The sequence below is a fragment of the Numida meleagris genome, chromosome 1 (genome assembly GCF_002078875.1).
Source record: "Numida meleagris isolate 19003 breed g44 Domestic line chromosome 1, NumMel1.0, whole genome shotgun sequence".
Classification (NCBI taxonomy): Eukaryota; Metazoa; Chordata; class Aves; order Galliformes; family Numididae; genus Numida; species Numida meleagris.
The window spans coordinates 14,906,660-14,914,051 of NC_034409.1; positions in this window are offsets into that span (position 1 = coordinate 14,906,660).

The window sequence follows — 7,392 nt, forward strand, 5'->3', positions numbered from 1 at the left end:
TGGACCTCACCCATTTTCTCTCACATAGCTTGTAGAAGAGTAAGACACTGACTGAATGGAAAGGGTGGTGGCTTTAGTCCCACAGCCAGAGAGCAGATTCTGCAGCAATTAGATGTTTGTTGCCTCACTGAAGTCTCTTCTCCAATATTCACTTCTGTTTTAAGCTTGGAAAGCATATGCCTTGACATTCTAGGGCTAAATCAAAGAGTAACAGATGTCTTTGCTGCAAGCGAAACCTATTTAGAGAAATAGTTGTGTGTATAAATACTTAACCAGCAGTCTAGATTATCCAAATAATAGATAATAATATATAGAAAGCATATAAACCATATAATCACTGAATTGACTCAAATGCATACAAAGAATAAGCACAGAATTCAAGTATAAACTTTTAAAAGTCCGGGGCTCTAAGAGTGGTTTAATAAAGTATTGATGCTAGTTTGCCATTATTATTGTTTCTGTCAGATTGCTTCTGTCCAGGAATTCAGAGAAGTATCTAAATGAAGTTTGCTTTTGATGACAAAACTAACATTGTTGCTTTTTTAATTTTCTAACTGAAAATTTCTCCAGTGGGTCTTAAAATGTGACAAATTAGTATATTCACATTATCTTGTTAGAGCAGAGAAGGCGAGTTGATGCAATTTATCCTCATTCCCTAACTTTACTGTACTCCCTGCAATGATCCTTGTATTTATTGTTCAGTCTTGCATTGTTTTTTCACTTCCTCAGAAAATGTCGCAGAGGTTAACCTGAGGTTTTGTTTTAAGTATAGTTCTGTTTGGAGAGCTTCCTTCTTGTATTTCCCATCTTGGATTAGACATGAAAGTGTTAATTAGGGCAAAAATGCTCAGTGTGTGCCTTGCTTAGTGTTGCTGAAAATAATGTATTGCTTCCTGATATTGTCATAACACATTGAGCTACCTTTAGCAAATTAAAATCATTATTTATTGGGAAGAGTTTCATGCATTATGTATTTGCTGTCAGGTCTCCATTTCTTGTTGGTGAATTTACCTTTCAGATAATATGCAGTTCTTTTGGAGATAGCATGAAAATCTTGCTGCTGGTGCTGTTCCATGCTAATGTGCTGTTTTTCGGGCTTCAATTCCTTTGGCAAACAGTGAAAATATAGAACTGATGAAGGTAGCAGTCTAAAAATATAAGGAATGTGGAATTCTTGTACAAACAGAGCATTTTTCCTCATAGTCATGTTAAACAAATTCTGAGCGGTTGCTATATTTTAAGCAAACCTTATACTGTGACAGACAAGAGTAGCCAGCATTTCTGTATATAATACATGACTGTATGCTGTGGTATAGCCAAGAAGGTTTCGGGAATGTATTCCTAAGTATCTGGAGGTTTTTTGCCTTCCTGTTTGTGAAAATGATAAATAACTGATAATAAAATTTCTTGGTCACTTGTTTGATGCATCTGTGTTGATGAAAAAGGTCTATAATACATTTTTCTTCTGCATGGAGTAGCAAAAATTACCTCAGTCTTCATATGTTCATAGAATCATAGAATCTTTCACACTTTCTCGTATGCACATTGGAAGAGTCATTGAATATTGTAGCTGTAATTTTTGTTTCCATGGTCTTGCACATCAGCCCTGTAGCAGTGACTTATCTCATGAACGGTTAAAGCACATTCTGTAGATGCTACTTGTTCCTCTTTCTCTGCAGCTGTTTCTGTCACAAGAGTCCTTTTCACTGCCTTATGGAGAATGTTGCTTTTCCCAGGCTTATTCATAGTTCTAAAGCCATCACGCTCCATTGTGAGGCTTAGTAGATGCAATTAGCATCATCCTCTCTCAGCAACATCCTTTACTTGTTCTCTTTCCTTGAACTGTTCATCACTAAATGATTATGTTGATGTATAATCTGTGGTACACTGGCATCTTGAACATTTTATAATTGGTCCTTCCCTCTCAAGGAGAACATAGTAGCACTGGAAAAGTTCTGTCAAATAGGTGGCTGATTTTCTGATTGTGATCAAGAAATGGAATGAACTGAATGATTTTTGTGAGGATTCAGTGAACTATTCCTCATCCATTCTTTCTGTTCTTGAAAAAAAACTGATCTGAGTTGTATGTGTATAAAATTGTGAGTGGTACAAACTGCATAGGGAACTTTTATCCTTTTTCTGTGTAAAAATTAGTGGATGTCAAACAAAACTAGCCGGCAGTAGGTTCAAAAAAAAGTGCGAAGGGTAATTCTTTGTATCATGTTGTTTAGCTGTAGAACTACTCATCACAGGACATTGTGGAGGCTAAAGATTTACTTGGTTTCCAAAAATGATTGGATTTATTCACAGAAGCAAAGTGTGACTACAGAGTACAGGTTTCACTTTTGGCTCCTTGGGCTGTGGGCCCACACTTCCCTAGTCTTCTTTTTGCCACCCATGTCCTTAGAGAAGCCCTTCTCATCATCTTTGGCATCTCTGGCCAGATTCAATTCCAGTTGGACTTCAGCTTTCCTGACTTCATCCTCAGAATGCTCAGATAACATCTCCTTTAAAAGTCTGTATCCCTCTATTGCAACACTCCAGTTACGGGAGCTGTCCTGCCACTTCTCTGTAATCCCAATGAGACCACAGATCTACAACTGCATACACATCTCTAACTCATCTTGTTTATTCCGTATACTGCATGCATCAGTGCACAGACACTACAGAGAGGCACTCTGGCCTGTGGATTTCCTAGAAAGTGTTTGGGGGATTTTTCCATAATGGTATCTTGTTGGTGCTTCCTTGCTTACATGCAAGTGCTGGAAGTGACACTGCTTAAACCCTCTTTTGTTCATTTTGTGATCCCTTCTGTCACATAACCCCATGCCCTTTTACTCATCGATCCTTTCTGTCACTCTCTACTTTTGTATTCGTTTGGAGGAATGAGGAGATACTGCATAGCTGACTAAGCGCAAAACACCTTTTTGATCTGAAATGCCAATAGTATCAGTGATATTTAGGTGCTAGAATAGAAGTGGGCATCAAAGCCTATTAGTACAAAAGGCTGATGTTTTTACAGAAGCTTCTGTCTTTGTCTGTGTGAAATGTGTTTGGAGCTGAATTCAGAATGAGTGGTTCAGCACTCACAGCCTTTTTCCGATCCTTGCTTCCTGGAGACTCAGTGTTATTTATAGAAAATGTTCAAGATTTCTCCTAGCAAGGCTAATTTCCCACCTATATAAGAATAGTATAGATAGCTTATGGTAGCTTTGTAGGTTGTCAGTGGTTTCATGTGGACATGCTCTGCTTATTGCCTCTTCTCCAGAGCTAATGGCTGGTTAAAGACAACAGAAACAATTCCTAGTGCTTGCACAAAGCTAGAAAATTACAGCTATTTCCCTTCAATGATTTTATGTATCTTGGATATACCTCTTTAGTAGAGGTATGTGCAGCCTCACTGGAGAGATTGTAATGTCTATCTAGGGAGCATATCCTCGAGGGGCTAATGTCTTATCTACTGATGGGTGAGCAATGTCTCTGATTAAGGATGGAATTTTAAAAGGGTTTCTTTTTTCTGTCCTCCTTTTCCTGTGCACATCATTCAACTGCGTATCTCAGTCTTTACCTGTATTTTGTTAACTCACTGATTTCTTATTTTTCTACTCAGAAAATATTTGTATCAAAGACAGCGTTACATAAATATTACAATGGAGACTTCAAGGCAAAATGGAAGTAGCCAACATCTTGGTGATGTAACAGTGACGTAACACCACAGTCTGGAAAAGTAGAGGAAAATAGTTATACGAAATATCAAACACAAGTTTGTAATAACTTACTGTGTTCCTGGTCTACTATACAAAAGAAAAAGTTTGAAGATTCCTAGCAATGGTTGAACAGAATTTGATTATATAATTTTTCAGCAAATATTATTTGAAAGATGTGGGAATTGTGGCTGCTTTGCATAGGGCAGACTGATGGGTATGATCCAGTCAATGCCAAAATTCAGTAGCTACTTAATAAGAAATGTTCCATCTTCAATACAAAGTTTGGGCATTATAAGAATTATAGTGATACATGAAATTGCTGATAAAAAGCCACGTGGAACACATAGAAGGCTATGCTGACTACCATGGCTTTGTAGAGAAGTAGTTGATACCTCATGTCTGGCCATGTTTAAAAAACTTTCAATGTTATGTTTTAATTTTGAGTCTGCCCCAGATTAGTCTGACAGTTGGACTTGATGATCCTTGTGGGTCCCTTCCAACTGAAACTATTTATTATGTTCTACAGTCTAAGTAGTATGGGATTATTGGTAGTGCTGGAAAATGAGAGGCATGTGGCAAGCTATGCTGGTGCTGAGCAATGGGAGTGGGTCTGTGTGGTGATAATGCAGAAACTGATATTAGAGTCAGGAAACAATCATTGGTAGTACAACAGGTAGATGCCCTGGTTGTTACTGAGCACATAGGTAGTCAACATGGAGAAGAAATGGTAGCCAGCATAGAAAACTCGCATGGCTGGGTTATTCAGCCAGATTTGTATGCAGGAAGTGTGGCGCTGCCAGCTGCAGCATGTTGGATTTCAAAGAGCAGTGCAGTGACATGCTGGAAGAAAAGGACATCCTCTTCTGCTCATCAGCAGAGTTCAAGTGCAGCTTTGGGTTTAGAGAAGAGGTTTTAATACCAGAGTCCCCTTCCGAGCTCTCTAATCTCTATTACTGGCCAAAACCACACTCAACACAGAAATCTGTTCAGACAGATGGACACAGACTGTCCTTTTACAGTTTTATCCTGTTGATATTCTCAGCGTTATCCTTTGACCTGCCTACACACAGCTCACTTTATCTTTCCCCTCCTTAAATTCAGTTTTGTGTGACAGCACCAAAACCACAAAGTGATTCTAAGTCCCTCCCTACAACTCTTGCTCAGCATCCTAAGCATTCAGTACATTTGAAATGTTTCTTTAAAGAGCTATGCTTCCTCAGCTCTGCCAGTGCTGCTACCACAGGAGAGCTCAGCTGGCAAAACAAACATTTGCACCACCCATTGGCATGGACTAACTCCTTTCTGACTTCAAAGAGGATGCCCATATTCTTTCAGTCGCTGTACAGCATGGCCCAGCAGCGGGAAATCTGTAGGCCCTAAGAATTACAGAGGACATCCACTGACTCAGAGGTGTGTGAAGAAGGGCTCACTTGGCACAGAGGGCTGGCTCCTCTTAGACAGATGTTTTTAAGACTATTGGAGAAGCTGTGATGGTGTCTCCTGAGTATAGCTAAGCTTGATTTTTTACATGTTTGTCAAATGAACCACTTCAGGAAGTCTTAGAGAAGGAGGAGAAAGAAGTTACCTTGATGCATGACAGTTTCAGAGTTACACAGTTACTGACCAAACTGTCCTCTTCAAGCTGCACTTAATAATAAGAAGTAATTATAAAATTTGTTCTGTGTAACTTTTTTTAAATCTAGCAATAAACGGTATGTCTCTTTGGTACGGGTATACTTCATACCTTTTATGTGAAATCTACATTAACAAACCCAGTAAACCAGGCATACCTTAACAGTAATTATGTGGTAATTTGTCCTTTCTTGGGAACAATTAGAGCTCCTCCTAGTGCCTTTGGAGTAATACTGTAGGAGGAGCTGTTCTGATTAAGCTCAAAATATCTTGCAATTTTCACAGAAATAAAAAGTAATTAACAGCTTGCCTTAATGTTCTCATTATCTAAGGTGAGTACTGTTTCAGGGCTGGGATTCTAATTGGAAAGCTTTCCCTTAAGAACCATTCCTTTTTTCTTTTTGTCTTTACACCTTTTAAAAGATGACTGCATAAACAGATTTTAGCACGCTTGTTTTTTATGATATCACTGCTGGGGAAAACTGTTACTTGTTTGCTTTATTAGAGTCAGACAGCTAGGGGGGCTACAAAAGCCTTCACATTTTCATGATGAAACTTTAAAATTACACATCAGTGTGTGTAATTATTTTCAGTTTACCTTTTCAAAACAAATGTACTACAAAGGATACTAGCCATTTAATTGTAATTAGAGTCTAAGCTTTGTATGACAGTAGAGCAAACTGAAAGGTAAATGTTCAAATCCACTTTATCTTATATTGGTTTTTCTTCCAAGACTCGGAATTGCTTTCCAAAGCAAAATTTTCCTATACTGAAGACTTAAAGATGCTATGGAAGTAAAACTTTTGTAATCGTATTAAAGATTATGGCAAATTCAATGTTATAGATATATTAAAGTTTACATGGCATAGTCAAAGCATAACCACAAATTCAGTTTGGGAAGTTCCACTTTTTCCTTATGAAAGGAGGGGACAAGTCATTAATAACTCCAGTCACACTAAATTTACACAGCTACTGTAAGGCAGTAGCAATTGCTTTTGGCTTGATGCAAAATCACATTTTGGTAAAGTAGCACGTGAACTTCAAACAGGTGAAACTCAGTGTTTGTCAGCTGAACCATTCTTGAGCTTGATCAAAAAATCTGGCATTCCATCAGGTATTTTGACTGATGGTATGCTATGGGTATTCAGCTTTAGGAAACTAAGATGTTTTGGCAACTCAGACCAGCCGAAAGAGGAAAAATATTTGGAAAGATTTAGCTTCTCAGAAGTATTGACTGTGGTTTTATCTACTTGTAGGTGCAAACTGAGAACATCTAGGTAGATAAGTGTATTGCTTCAATATTTTCACTGTGAGTTCCTCATCCTGAGCCACACTATTCTATTTCCCTCTATTTTTGTGAGAGCAGTTTTGGAATGCATGCAGTTATTTCATCCTTGGGAGAACAGAAGATGTGGGGCCCTTGATGAGCTAACTGACTCATTAGGGCAGTAACAAATCATACTATTGAGTACCTGCTGACAAGTGTGTTGCAGCACCTGGTGCTGGAGGCCTGTGGTGTATGGGATGAAGCCTGGCTTTCATTTCAGCTCATTATAAACTTGGCGTCGCAGACCACGTGGGCGGTTTGCACATTGAAAGGACCATGCGTATGGCGCTAAGGCAGGCAAATCATTTTCAGAGCCTCTTATCTTTCCTCCTGATGAAGAAGCCCCACCAACATCTTAGGAGCATTTCAGGTTGCTGTGATAAAACACAGCTTGCCTAGGGAGGTAAAGAATGGGAAATTCTGTCTTGTAACCATTGAGCAATATCTCCTTTTCTCCCCTCACCAATCACTGAATCTTTCCTTGCCTTTGGAAAAAGCCCAGGTTGACCTGGACTGTACAATCCTGGAACCAAACCCAGCAAGAAGAGGAAGCTTCTGCTTTGCCAGTTATTGCAGAGATGGCATATTAAAAGTGTTCATCTCCAAGATGCGTCTCTGCCTGATGGTACAGTTCATGGCCATGTATGTCCAAATAGGATTCTTTTACTTGCCGAATTAGTCTGTAATAAAACAACAGGTCTATCACAGATAAAGGAGCTGACTAAT